The following is a 14,373-nucleotide window of genomic DNA, read 5'->3' as shown; positions in this document are numbered from 1 at the left end:
TCTCTCTGATCCTCCAGCTAAGAGAAGAGATATGCCCTGTTAGCCATTAGAGACTTTTTTTGCGAATTTCGGTTCCATTTTTGGCTGTATTTTTGTTGTCGTCATGGTGACAGTATGAGTGGGTTTTTAGGGAGCATTCTCTGGCAAACAAACCATTCCCTCCGGCTCAGTGTGGTGGGTAAGTGTGGAACGTTGATGTTTTGAGATGTACGAACACAGATGGTGACGGATATGGACAGGTTGATGGAGGTGGTATAAATTCTCATTTCCTTTTCATTACCAGGGCGTATGAGGTAAAAAGGAAAAAAAAAAAGTCATTTCTACTTTCTGGGAGCTTTCTTATACTCCATTGAAAGAAGGTGGGATAAAACAATGGGTTGTGAACAAAGCCAAAACATCATTTATTGCATGGGTAATCACCATAAATGTGTTTTTATTTCCATCTTTCCTTTCTTTTTTGCAGGGCATACATATTTGTTCTTGGATATCATCCATTTTTGAACATTATTGTGGCTTGACTCAAGATTTGGTTTGGATTACCACACAAATTGTTTTATTTGATGAGCTTTTAATATCTGTAAAAACTATATATGAGATTTATGATTGCTTGTTTGGTATTATGGTTGGTTTAAATCCAGTATAACCATTCTACTAATGGAATGGAATACCTTGTGGATGAATCCCTGTGGATTCCACAACTCAATCAAGGGTAAGAACGCTACGCTAATGTTCCCTATGTAGGGGAACTACTCTACTTTTTGTGGCAACAACCATGTTTTATCACAAATTAGATTATATTTAGGCTAAGTGTTCAAGTCGAAGTCTTGCAATCTGGCTTGAATGAATTGTTTTATGGAAATGAACTCCTGCCGATTTGTTTCAGAATCTAACCAGAGCTAAAACGTAGACAGATGAACAAGCCTGAATGATTTTAACGAATAAATTTAGTTTGTCAGTAAAACACAGGCTTAATGCATATTGCTACGGCTCTTTTCCCTTACAAGCGTCTAAATAAATGGTTCCACTTTCTGGTAAGCTCCACACTCATTAGGGTTGTCTTTGATCCAAAGTTCTTTGTAGTTTTCCCGCTTTTAGAGCGTATTGTTGTGTAATACGCGCATGAATTCATTATTGGGACCTTTATATGGTGTCTGCGGTGGAGGATATTTTGATATTCAAGTGGTGCCTCATTATTGATTTCCTTCTTGGCTTGCATTGCACACGGGCCGTTCAGTTAATGTGGCCTTTAGAGGAGAAAAGCACTGCTAATGATACACAAACAAGCTTGTAGGTTATATTATGTCAGATGATATTGATGGATTTTACACGAATATGCCTGCAGAGCGCAAATATAAGAGCATTAAAGATGAAACAATATACATAATTGGTCCCTGGCGATCACATTTGATCACATCCTCATCAGCTGGTGCTAAAATGAGATGTTTAGTGATGTTGGGGCTAGCAGCTCTGAAACTCCCCAAGCGATCGGTTTGAATGGTTTATTACAAACAGCACTGAAGGATTTTTGATAAATAGAGATGTTGTGAAAATCACAGTTGCAGAGTTCATCTTTTTGTAAAATGTTGTTATCAGAATGCAACAGTGCAAAGGTGAAAACATATTCAACTCACATTTCTTCCCAAATTAAAAGAAAGGTTTGTAAAAAATTAATTTTAAAAATTAAAAGTCAGTGCAAAGGTAAAGTGCAGAGGCTTTTCACTCAAACTGCAGGCAGTCAGTGTGGTTATTGTAAAAGCTGACAACAGTACCAACCGTTATTGGTACCAACATTATAGCCCTATCTTTGCTTAATAGAAATGATAAACTTCATTTACTGTACTTATTTACTTATTTATTTGGTCACACTTTAGTTTAGGATCCAATTAACTATTTATTAACTACAACTTTTGCCTCAATAAACTCCTAATTACTACTTATTAATAGATAGTAAGGTATTGGGTAGGATTAAGGGATGTAGAATATGGTAATGCAGAATAAGGCATTAATATGTGCTTTATAAGTACTAATAAACAGCCAATATCCTAGTAATATGCATGCTAATAAGCAACTAGTTAATAGTGAGAACTGGACCCTAAAGTGTTACAATTTATATATTTATAGTGTTGGATAGTAACACGACTGCAGAAAAATTGTTAATATTATTTTAAAAATGTTATAAAACTATTCTAACATTTATAAAAAATTATAACATTAAGGGCCAGATTTACTAACAGCTTGCACCAATGCAAACCCTTTTTGGCGTTAAAAAACTACTGTCAGGATTTACTAAAGACGCAGTGAAAAATTTGTGCTAAAAAGGCGTGGGCACAGTTATTTTTGTGGCTGACCTTATTGCATATGCATTTTTAGGAGTTTCCCTTTCAGACGCAAAATTTATGGGAGGAGAGTATTTAAATGAATCATGAAAGGTGATTTACTAAGGTTTGTGCTAGTCAATTGGTATTTGCGGCATTATTTACAGCCCCCAAAAAAAGCATATCTTAAACCAGACTCTAATTTGCACTGCTCTTGGTAGATTGCGTTGGTCATTATGGAAATGATCTGGCTGCATCTGTATTTCTTTAATTTGCCCGTAGTCAGTAGATCACACGCAGAACTTTCCACCCCCATTGGTGCTTTTTTGGAATTAAACTTGCCCTCTTTAGTAAATCTGGTGATTAATTGTAAATTATTTATTTTATGACGTTTTATTTTTTTATTTAAAAGTTAAAGGCCGTTAAAGGCAGTACGACAAATACGACAATGATATATGTTAAATACCTTTCGATTTGAATGTCATTTTTCACATTACAGTGATGAGACTTTTTTGCCTCACAATAATGAGAAGGGCGGTGAACGCTTAAGTATCTTAAGTAAGACAGACAATGTTACAATGTCAATAATTCACCTCACAGGAGGAGCAGGATTTATTTCACCTTGACCAAAGACGAATCTCTCTGGGCCTCTAGAAGTCTTTGTATTCTAGGGCCCACAATGACCCTCTTCTTGTGTGATCCACACCGGTACTTTATCAGAGAGCGTTCCGCTTCACCCTGTCCCCAACCCTTTCATGTTAATGTCCTCTGAATAATTTATCTTTTGTCCTCTCCCTCTCTCTCTCTTTCCTCCCTCGTCTCGTACACAAATCAAAGGCTTTTTCCCTGGGGACATTTTCTGATTTACAAGCAAACTTCTCTATATTGTCGCGGCTGGGGGTTTTCTGTGACTCATTGCTCACACATTAAGATTTCTTTAGGACAGCAGAGTGCAAAGGCAATGTTATTGCATTCCTGTTTAGTGATAATGTGTAAAACTGAGAAAGATGCAGAAGTAAATCTGAATGCAGAACACAAACATCCTTATTGTAACTCACACTTCCTCCCTCTTAACCAGGTCGGTGTGATAGTGCTAGATTTATTGTATTGGTTGGGATCTTTCAAAGAAAGATGTCATTTCTTATCATATTTTGAGGTGTAAATACCCCAAGAAATCAACACGATAGTTTTGTGGAGCTTAGTGTGTTAGTTTTGAAGTCATCTATTTGCTAGTCTACACCTAAACATCGACAAAATTCACTTTAAGCAGAAATATACATTTAAAATGTGCAGTTATCTTCTAGAAAAAATGGACCAAAATATTAATTACTCATTCTGCACTACACAGATTTTTGTTCTGTCAGATGCTCTCAAAAATAAGACCAGCAAGTAGAAAATCATGGTTTACAGCTGTGGCATATATAAATCATATTGTCAAAGAAAGAAAGAAATGTACATATATATATATATATATATATTTTTATTTTTTTTTTTTTTTTTTTTTTTTTAAAGCTATTTGCGCCAGCAGCTATCACCCTGTAGCCCAAGACTGGTTGCCCACTGAAGCTAAGCAGGGTTGAATCAGTATCTGGATGGGAGACCTCCTGGGAAAACTAGGTAGCTGCTGGAAGAGGTGTTAGTGAGGCCAGCAGGGTGCTTACCCTGTGGTCTGTGTGGTTCTTAACGCCTCAGTATAGTGATGGCGACACTATACTGTCAAAAAGCACTGTCCTTTGAATGAGACATTAAACCGAGGTCCTGACTCTCTGTGCTTGTTAAAAATCCCAGGATGTCCTTTGAAAAAGAGTAGGGGTGTAACCCCGGCATCCTGGCCAAATTTGCCTAGTGGCCTCTGTCCATCATGGCCTCCTAATCATCATCATATATATACTGATTGGCTTCATCACTCTGGCACAATATGGCTGCCGTCGCATCATCCAGGTGCATGTTGCACATTGGTGGTGGTTGAGGAGATTCCCCCCTTCCATATGTAAAGCTCTATATAAATGTAACAAATTATTATTATTTCAATAAATACTCATGCAGAAAGTCAATTTTAGCTTCTTATCTTTAGCTTTGGTTGAAGCTAGGTAAATGTTGTATTTTGTTTAACAGATTTTTATTTTTTCACAAAAAAATAGATTTTGTGGACCCACTGTTGAAGCCCTCTGAAGTAGACTAAACCACACAGGAGTCTACAGGACTACATGTGGAAGGACACATTTTCTCCGAATGACTCGTGCTTGGAATGAAATGCAACGTGAGGGGAAGACTGGTAAATTTCAAAAATTCTCAGTGATCAAAATCAGTTTGAGTCATGTATTTTAAGCTGAAGTCATGTTTGCAGTTTATTTAATTTAATAGACTATTGGCACACTTCGAGCAGACAGGACTAGTGATGTCATCACAGCAGCTGTCCCCGTTTTCATGCTGGTTTTGGCAGACTTTGTCTCAAATTTAACTGGCCCACTTATTGCCCCACCTGTCCAATGCTCCAGTACTGTGATGGTACCAATTCATCAGTTTAGATTGACTCATTTAGACCAGTATACAGTTTATCCACATCTACATGATTTAAAAAACACTCTTATGAATGTGCAAAATCCAGACCCCTGGCTTGCTGCCCATATAAATATATACATTCAGCATGAAGCATGAAAGGTTTAAGGGACAATTTGAGATGGAGCACCAATTAATCGCAATCAAACCTTTCCAGTACGTTTGATATTAATCCAACATTCCCTCTTAAAGAAATACAACACATTGTCGTCTTTGGCTTGCTAAGGGTTTAAAAGACACTTAAAGGGTTAGTTCACACAAAAATGAAAATTTCCTGTTAATTTACTCACCCACAGGCCATCCAAGATGTAGGTGTCTTTTTTTCTTCAGTAGAACAGTAAAGAAGATTTTTAGCTGAAACTGTGGTTCTTGGTGATTTTTATAATGTAAGTCAATGGCTACCGTCACTTTGAGAATCCAAAAAAACATATACAGGCAAAACTAAATTGATACCCGTGGCTCCTGATGATTCACCGAGGTCTTTAGAAGCAAAACGATCGGTCTGTGCAAGAAACTGAACATTATTTAGAACATTATTACCTCTAATCCACAGCCTCTGCAAATGGTCCAGAACGCTTTCACGGCAGTCTGGAGCGCGATCTTCCTCTCGCATAATGACGTAGCGCCACCTACTGGTCTGGAGATACGAAAAATGGCTATTATTGCTTATTACTTCAGAAAGGTTTTATCCAATTTTCACATATTGGCCATTTTGGGCATTGGCCATTTTGAATTTTGTAGTAAAATGCTGTATTTTACGAACGCATTAACGTATCATTGCGAAACTCGGTATGGGTCATCAGCACGATGCCCTGAAGGAGTCTGAGAAGTTTCGGATCAGTGCCACCTAGTTTATAATTGTGCTTATTGTGCTTATAACCCTCCTTGGATTCCTGAATGCTGAGTCCAACGATACCAAACATGTTAGGTTTCGCCTTATGGTTAGTGCAATGTTGTGATTTAGTGTTTAGCGTTAACCGTTAGTCCAGTTGAGACAAAACCACCGTAGAAAAGTCAGAAACATAGGTCATTGACTACATGTTAATGGCCAAATGTCATAATTTTGACAGTAAGTGGCAAAAAACGCAATCAAAGTCAGGTGTGGGTAATTTTTTATGTGTTCATACATATAAATGTCTATAAATTAGATATTTCCACCAAATGGGGGCACTCTGAGGACAGTTACCGTGATTTTGCCAAGTAAGACATGTTCCTGGATCAACATATTTTGTTGATCCTGGAACAACATTCCTGTCCGAAAATTTAGTCTTAACCCTATTCCTACCCCTAAACCTAATCCTGCCCATAACTTATCCCTAAAATCAGAGGGGAAAGATAGGTGAATAACATTGATGTAGAAGCACCTAACCCTGGTTGTAAGCCTAAACTTGACATAAACAGTAAACTAGTCCCTCAAATATGATTGGTTGATTGGAATGTTGTTCCAGGATGTTGTACTTGGTGAAATCACATTCACCCTCTGAGGACACACAAAAAAAAAAGCAGTGGGACTGCACCACTTGATGGCGCTATAATTGAATAAAACATGAAATTGGCGCTAACTACAGTACTGTTGATCTGATTGACTTCAAATTTGTATCAGTTGCTATCAAAGTCCATTATGACATTGTTGGTCTGCTGCTAGCTTCCTTGTTTGCTTCTGTTGTGCTTGGCCCCTTAATTGCTGCTTGCAGCTATATTTCAACTTAGTTTCATAATTGACGAATTTTGCAACAACTGAATTGAACACTTAACTGAATTGAGTTGACAAACAACTGCTTTATAGTGGAATTGAACTCATTTCATAGTTGGTGAACTTTACACAGTTTTTAAACTGAACTGAATCAATGCTGAACTGACTTCAGCTGAATAATGACACAATTGCCTTCTGTAGAGCTGCTTTACAGAAGAATTTGAATTTCTCATTTATCATCATGTCTTGTTGTTTTCCTGTTTATTACTGTGAAGCTGCTTTGAAACATTCTGCATTGTATATAAAGCACTATATAAATAAAGGTGACTTGACTTGATTTATAATAAATAACACAAAACTGGTTTCGGGTCAGCGTGCAAGGTTGGCGAGCATCGTCACCGTCCCGTTCAGGTTTAAGGTCATGAGCATTGTCTTTGGGCTGAATGGAATCAATATGATTGCCCGGTGTTTTGTAATTAATCTGCAGAGGGCCTTTGAGGCACCAGAGGCCCAGAGGAAGACAGGATGAAGGACACACTAATTAAGGACCGCGCAAGACCACAGGACGTTTGCTGCTGTGCTGTGCCTGCTGCCTCTGCATTTGATTGTTATTCATCTTGAATGCTGCCCGATGACTTGAATATGTGGGCTAAATATGTACATACTAATGCAGTCTGGGGCGGACAGCAATCCGACTCAAATGGGTATTATACAGGTCTATTTTAACCACTGTATGTGGCTGAATGGTTTGCGCGTGGTCTATTCGCATTGAATGCATGCCCGGAGGAACATTTTATTGCTCAGAGGTTACTGTTTCATAGCTCAGGAGTCTTAAAGGAGTTTAAAAGTCAACCTTGTCTGATATTTTTCTTAAAATTCCTTATGATAGAAACAAATAGTGTGTATATAGAGTTCAAAAGTTTGGGTTCTGGCAAGTGCTCTCCAAGGCTGCATTTATTTGATCAAAAATACAGTAAAAATGGTAATATTGTGAAATATTATTATTATATAACTGTTTTTTTTTATACATTTTAAAATGTATTCCTGTGATGATAAAACTGAATTTTCAGTCTTCAGTGTCACATGGTCCTTCAGAAATCATTATAATATGTAACATTTCTTATTATTGTTAATGTTGAAAACAGTTGTGCTGCTTAATTTTTTTTTTTTGTGGCAGCTGCATATAAAATTCTAGAATTCAAGATTCAAGAATAGAAAGTTCAAAAGAACAGCATTTATTTAAAATAGAAATCTTCTGTAACAAATATCTTTATCACTTTTGATCAATTTAATGCATCCTTTCTGAATAAAAATATTAATTATTATTATTATTATTTTTTATTTTATTTATTTATTTATTTATTTATTTATTTATTTATTTATTTATTTATTTTTAAATCTGTAACATTTTAGTTGAGGGTCCAATTCTCACTATTAAGTATTTGCTTATTAGCATGCATATTACTAGGATATTGGCTGTTTATTAGTATGTATAAAGCACATATTAATGCCTTATTCTACATGATCATATTCTACCTATCCTTAACTATTAATAAGCAGAAATTAGGAGTTTATTGAGGCAGAAGTCATAGTTAATAGTGAAAATTGGACCCTAATCTAAAGTGTGACCAAAAAATCGTATCCCAAACTTACGTTTTCTTTCTTTCTTTCTTTCTTTCTTTCTTTCTTTCTTTCTTTCTTTCTTTCGTAGAAAAATCTTAGAAGCAGGAGACTAATCCAAAGAATAGTAGCTATTTAGAGATCTAATTTGTAATTGATTTTTTTGTTGATTTTGATGTATTAATGTAAGTATTATTTTGTGCCACATACTGTCCACTAACCCAAAACCCTTCAAACTTTAGAATAAAGTTTCAGTCCAACTCAAAGCAAATGTGAAGAGCAGAGGTGGATGCTGGTGTAATCCATCCCATATGTTTGCTTTCCTGAAAGCACACATATAAAATCCCACTCTTGTGGAGGGACCCTACGCCGAGCCTGTGAGTAATGCCACCAGTTTGACTCTTTTGCAGCAAGCCTGTGCCAAGCTAATGAATAACGATGGCTACACACAAACCTCTTCCTCAGGATTTGAAAGATGTGTTCTCCACAACATTACAGCCAGCAGCAAACAGAGTTGTTTCTCTGAAAAACAGAAAAGGCTGTGTGTGTTTGTGTTTTAACAGAATGCATACTGTTGATTTATTTCATAACTTTTAAAGTTAGGTGATGCTGCCGCCCACAGTCTCGGGCCTGTTGTTTCTGTTTCTCTTCACTCTGTCTGAGTTTACTCTTCGTCAAATGAAAAACAGAAGGAGCAGGACCACCATACAGCACTGGGTCTGTGGGAGGCTTTGAAAGCAGTCCAGGTGTCACAAATGTGGCAGAGCAACACACTGTGGATTGGTTTAGGAAAGTGGGTAGGTGCACAAAACAAATTCACCTCTTTGTTTGTCAAAATGTTTGGCCTTGATTTTGGTCTCTTTTTTTGGGGACTGCTTAATCTTTGCCTCATCAGCCAGGTCATTGCTGTTTTCTGCAGGAGGATAGCCCCTGGCAGCCCGACGCTGCCATCATCTCCGTAACTGGCAGCTATATTGTCCACAGTAGCAGCTGTGACTCGCCTCGGGGACGGAGCACTTGTCTCACCGCACATGGTCACGTAAGACCGAATTAAAACCAATGCCAAATACAGTAACTGAGACACAGAGGACATACTGTAGAGGACATTGACTTTCCTTCAGGGCACAAGTTTCACATGAAAATACTGAATGTCTTCAGGATGTATGAATCTGTGGTAACACTTTACAGTAAGGTCCCATTAGTTAACGTTATTTGACGTATTAACTTACACAAATCAATACTTTTTTTACAGCATGTACTTTATTAATGTTTGTTAATAAAAATATAACTGTTCATTGTTAGTTCATGTAGCTCAGGTCCATTAAATAATATGAGCAGATAAAACACTTTAAAAAATGCTCGGTTAAAAACAACCCAAATTGGGTTGAAAATGGACAAACCCAGCAACTGGGTTGTTTTAACCCAGCAAATGGGTTAAATGTTTTACCAACCTGCTGGATAGTTTTATTTAACTCAACTATTGTTTAAAAATCACTGTATTGCTTGCTTAAAATTAACCCAAAATATGTTGGATATTAACATTTATTAATATGTTTAATAAATGAAAATGAAGTTTAATGAATAATAATTAAACAAACATGTATTAAATTGCTTATTAATAAATGTTCACCTTTTGATTATTATTGTTACCTCTAGTAATTATTTGTCTGATTTTTAATTTACAACCTATTTTGGGTTCATTTTAAGCCAGCCTTATATTAATTGTCCATTTTCGACCCAACTTGGGTTGTTTTTAACCCAGTGAACTTTTGATTTTAATCATGGATTAGTAAATACATGATTTAAAAATCAACATTAACATTAACTAAGATTAATAAATGCTTTAGAAGTATTTTTTATTGTTAGTTCTTTTTTTTCTTTTTTTCTTTTTTTTCTCATTTGTAATAAGCCAATTTTTGAATTGAGAAATGGAAGATGGAAGAAAGTGTGGCTCATTGGTGTACTTTTATTTTTCAGAAACCTATTTTATTATAATCATTGTTATTATTGTATATCTTTCTTCACATGCCTTTCAAAAGTTTGGGGTACAATATATATATATATATATATATATATATATATTTATTTATTTTTAATGTAGTCTCTTATGCTATATATACTGTTTGTCACATGATCCTTCAGAAATCATTCTAATATGCTGATTTAGTGCTCAAGAAACATTTCTTATTATCAATGTTGAAAACACTTGTGCTGCTTAGTTTTTTATGCGCATGGTAATATTGAATGTCTTCAAGGTGTACAAATTTTTAACAAGTCTGCCTTTTTACTAGAGAAAATGCCGCAGCATGCCTTATTTGATATCTAATTGCTGCTTTATGGGATTGAGGCTTGAATTAATTATGTATAGAATGCTATTTGAAGAGCATTTAGTATAAAGTAGTGATTTGAATGAAGATCTGGATAAGGTTTAAACTCCAGATGGTGATCATTACTAAACATTTGCTCAAGGCCTGATGTGCCCCTAAGCAAACCATTCAACAATAGGTTACTAGAGATTGACTTTCTTTGTAAGTCTCTCTGGATAAAAATCATTTGCTAAAAGACAAATAACCAATGAGCATAAAGTATTCACAAGCCGGAGGAAAACATCAATAGAGCGAGCGCAGTTATTAGTCCATTTAAATAAGGCTGTCTGCCAAACATCACAACAAATGTGAAAGTTTGACAATTTATGCATTCTATATGAACACTTATAAATAAAATCAATATCATATGAAGTTAAAAAACAGTGTTGCATGAATGTTATTTAAAAAATTAGGAGTTAATTGATATCAGATAATGAGACTGTTTTGTGGTAAACATCTTTCTTCACTCTTCGCCCTTTCTTTTATCAGGCAGCTTTAAACAATGCTTTGTCTGTATTTAAAATAAGTGTTTTATGTTGTGTAATTTTGGTTGCTGTTGCTTTTAAATCAGAATCTACTGCCAAATTCAGTTTATAAACCATTGACATTCCCTCCAAAACATCCAAGGTTTGCTTATCGCTGGCAAGGATAGCAACAAGGGAAAGCCAAAGTCTTTCCACCCTTCTCAAACATGGAATCTATTAAGATGCAGCAGGCATTTTAGTTGGCTGACTGAAGACTAATGTGCATATTACAAGAAGAGCAGTGCATGCTGTTGGAAATGATAGAAGAATGTCTCTCGTTGTTGACATCTCTCTTTTATTTTTCGGAAACACAATTGTATTGGGGAAAGTTACTTTTAAAAGTAATGCCTTACAATTTTCCGTTACTCCCTAAAAAAGTAACTAATTACAGTCTAGTTACTTTTTATAGAAAGTAATGCTGTACGTTACTTTTGTGTTACTTTTTCTCACTTGCTTGTTTGTTTTTTAATGACACACACACACACACAAAAACAAGTTATATTTTGGCAAATGTAAAGGCAGTTACACACAAATGTGCAAATGCAAAAGGAAATACAAATTCACGCCTGTACTGTAGAGGGCGCAGCTCAATCAAACCTTTCAACTGTGCTGCCATTTTCAGAAGAATAGGATGCAGGAAAAGAAAGTTCAACACTCTTCAATAAATATTTTATTAACAATAGTTTATTTTATTATTATGTTTATTTTTTATTATATTATATTATTATATTATCATCATTGTATTTGTTTATAATATTTAGCTACAATATGTAGATTTTTCACCGCTAGAGGTCGCCTATTCAAAACAAAGGCGTAGCTTGATGACGCCGAGATTGAGCACGGAATCTTGGGAAATGTCGCCTTCATCTCACAGTCAGTGGAAAAGAATCTGACGGGATTCGGGCAGAAATCATGTTCATGGATGAGATTAACGTTACTGTAGTATGAAGCAGAGCAGGGCCGAGTGTTGTGGGAGCTGAACGAGGCCGCTGGAGCAATTACTAATGAGACGCGAGCGCGACACACGTCTCGAGAGCTGAACTTTCGCCGGCGCCGCTTCCGCTTCCGCTTCTTCTGGTCAAGTGTATGAGGTAACACAGCGTTGTTTATCATATTGGATACATTTGACTGTGTTGAAAATGATGTTATAACGTTGCTCTGAGCGTTCGCTCGGCGACTGCTATGAGACACTTGTTGCATACTGCAGTAAGATAGATCGATATTAGAATATCATATTAATAAATGTTGTGGGGCTTGTGTTAATAAATGGCATGAAATTCATTTTAAAACGTATTGTATGATAGAGAAAATGCTTTATTAGCTAATTGACAAAGTAGTGTTTTTCTCTGAGGCATGGTAAAAGCATGGTACTCTTGCAAAATCTAGAAAACTAGATTTAAACAATAAGACTAAATGTGTTGAGCTATATAACAATAATTCGTTTTCTGTCTATACATTTAACCAAACAGTTACCCAACTGTCTAATAAAACATGTAATATATTAAAGCGTCTTTGGTTTTTTCATGGTTTCTACAAATTAAAACCATAAACCGAGGGTAACGCGGATATGACGCCATTGACAGGCGACTCCCGGACACGTCCCGTATCCTTGGTTAAAATCGCGATTTTCTCAAGATTTACAAATAGTTGGAAAGATTTGGTATATTGTAAGTACTCAACTGAACAAAATATAACACTGGCCTAGTGGTTTTTGGATATTTTCCTGCAAAAATCTTACATATTGTAGCTTTAATAATTCAAGCAACATTTATATAGACCCTTTTCACATTTCCGGGTTTATCAGAAGCGGAAGTCGTCATAGTTGGGTAAAATTTTATAGCGGTGAATGAGAGAATACATTAAATATATTTTTTGTGTTTCCATTTGCTCAAATAGCAAAAGAAAAACTCCACAATAGTGTTTACACAACTTTCATAAATAGGAAAAAAATAGAGCGACTGATAACAGCAGTCAGAAGAGAGAAGGATGTCATTTTTACTGTCACTCCCATAGCCGCTGTATTAGAAACACCCTCACAGCTGCGTTAACTAGATTTTTGTAATTTTATGCAAAAGCAATATAATACTAAGTATATTGTTATAAATGTACAAACGATTTTTAAAAAATTAAAATATAAAAAACTTTGCAGGATTTACGATATTGATGACTGTTAAAACGCGTCATCACAGTCCGTGGAAAGGGTCTATTGCTAATATTTCAGTATAGTAGGACCATATAATATTTTGAAAGCAGTGTCACAGTGTTTACACTCTCTGGCAAATCAACCTGCTAAAGGCTTGCTTATACTTGTATGGCACATTAAACTGGGTTAAGACAAAGTATTTTAACAGGAAAAAAAATATATTTATGTCACCTTTGAGCCACTTCATGCTGTATAAACTGATCATACTGGCAGCAACTTGATCTAATAATTTAACTTGCCCTTTCTGTAGAAGCTATGCACCCTAATTTAAAAGGAAATCTAAACGCTAAAATGAGCTGATGGTGCTGCTGGTAGCAGTGACATTTGTTCTGTGCTCACAGCTCAAGTTCTTGAAATATGTGTCTTGGAAAGAGTCTGGACTCCATCCAAGTATGAAAGGGAATTTGGCTCAATGATCCACACTGTACACGGCTTCATCCAGGGAACCATAACAATTCCTCTACTCTGTTTTCCTACTTTCCAGCTGAAAGTGTTTCTCCTAGAGACCGTACGACCAAGAGGTCTGTTGCTGCTGCTCAGTTAAAATCTGTATAATATTGGTTTTGATTTCTGATAGATGTAAACCAATTTTTATGATTCAGTATAAAAATATATATAAAAATACCCATAGTTATAGCATTAAATAACAATAACGTTCAAAAGTTTAGGGTCAGTAATTTTTTTTTTTCTTCAGCAAGGACAGATTAGATAGATCAAAACAAGTAAAGACATTTATAATGTTATAATCCTATTCATCTTGAAAAAGTTTCACAGTTTACACACAAATCTCAAGCGGCACCGTTGTTTTCAACATAGATAATAATATGTTTCTTGAGCAGCAAATCAGCATATTAGAATGATTTCTGAAGGATCATGTGACATTGAAGACTGGAGTAATGATGCTGAAAATTCAGCTGTAACATCACAGGAATAACTTGAATATATAAGACATTTTAATAACATTTCACAATATTACTGTTTTTATTGTATATTTGATCAAATAAATGCACTTCTTTCAAAAAAACATAAAAAAAAAATTAAAAAAAATCATAATTATTCCAAACTTTTTGACCGGAAGTGTATATGTTTACTT

The 14,373-nt window shown here is 35.6% G+C and overlaps 1 long non-coding RNA gene across 2 annotated transcripts in view; it reads left to right on the top strand.

The window, feature by feature from the left end:
* LOC127512847 (uncharacterized) overlaps positions 1–7,926 on the top strand; it is a 39,318-nt gene extending 31,392 nt beyond the window's left edge. The window contains exons 6-7 of one of the 2 annotated variants that reach the window (XR_007930272.1): positions 4,457–4,590; positions 7,055–7,926. This is a non-coding gene — a long non-coding RNA (uncharacterized LOC127512847). Of the gene's footprint in view, positions 1–4,456 lie in introns of both variants that reach the window. The other variant, XR_007930271.1, reaches the window with a different exon arrangement.
* Positions 7,927–14,373: the final 6,447 nt, after the last annotated feature.

Source organism: Ctenopharyngodon idella, chromosome 5, assembly GCF_019924925.1.
Source record: "Ctenopharyngodon idella isolate HZGC_01 chromosome 5, HZGC01, whole genome shotgun sequence".
NCBI lineage: Eukaryota > Metazoa > Chordata > Actinopteri > Cypriniformes > Xenocyprididae > Ctenopharyngodon > Ctenopharyngodon idella.
Note: the sequence above shows the minus strand (reverse complement) of the source record. Positions and strands in the feature narration are given on the sequence as shown.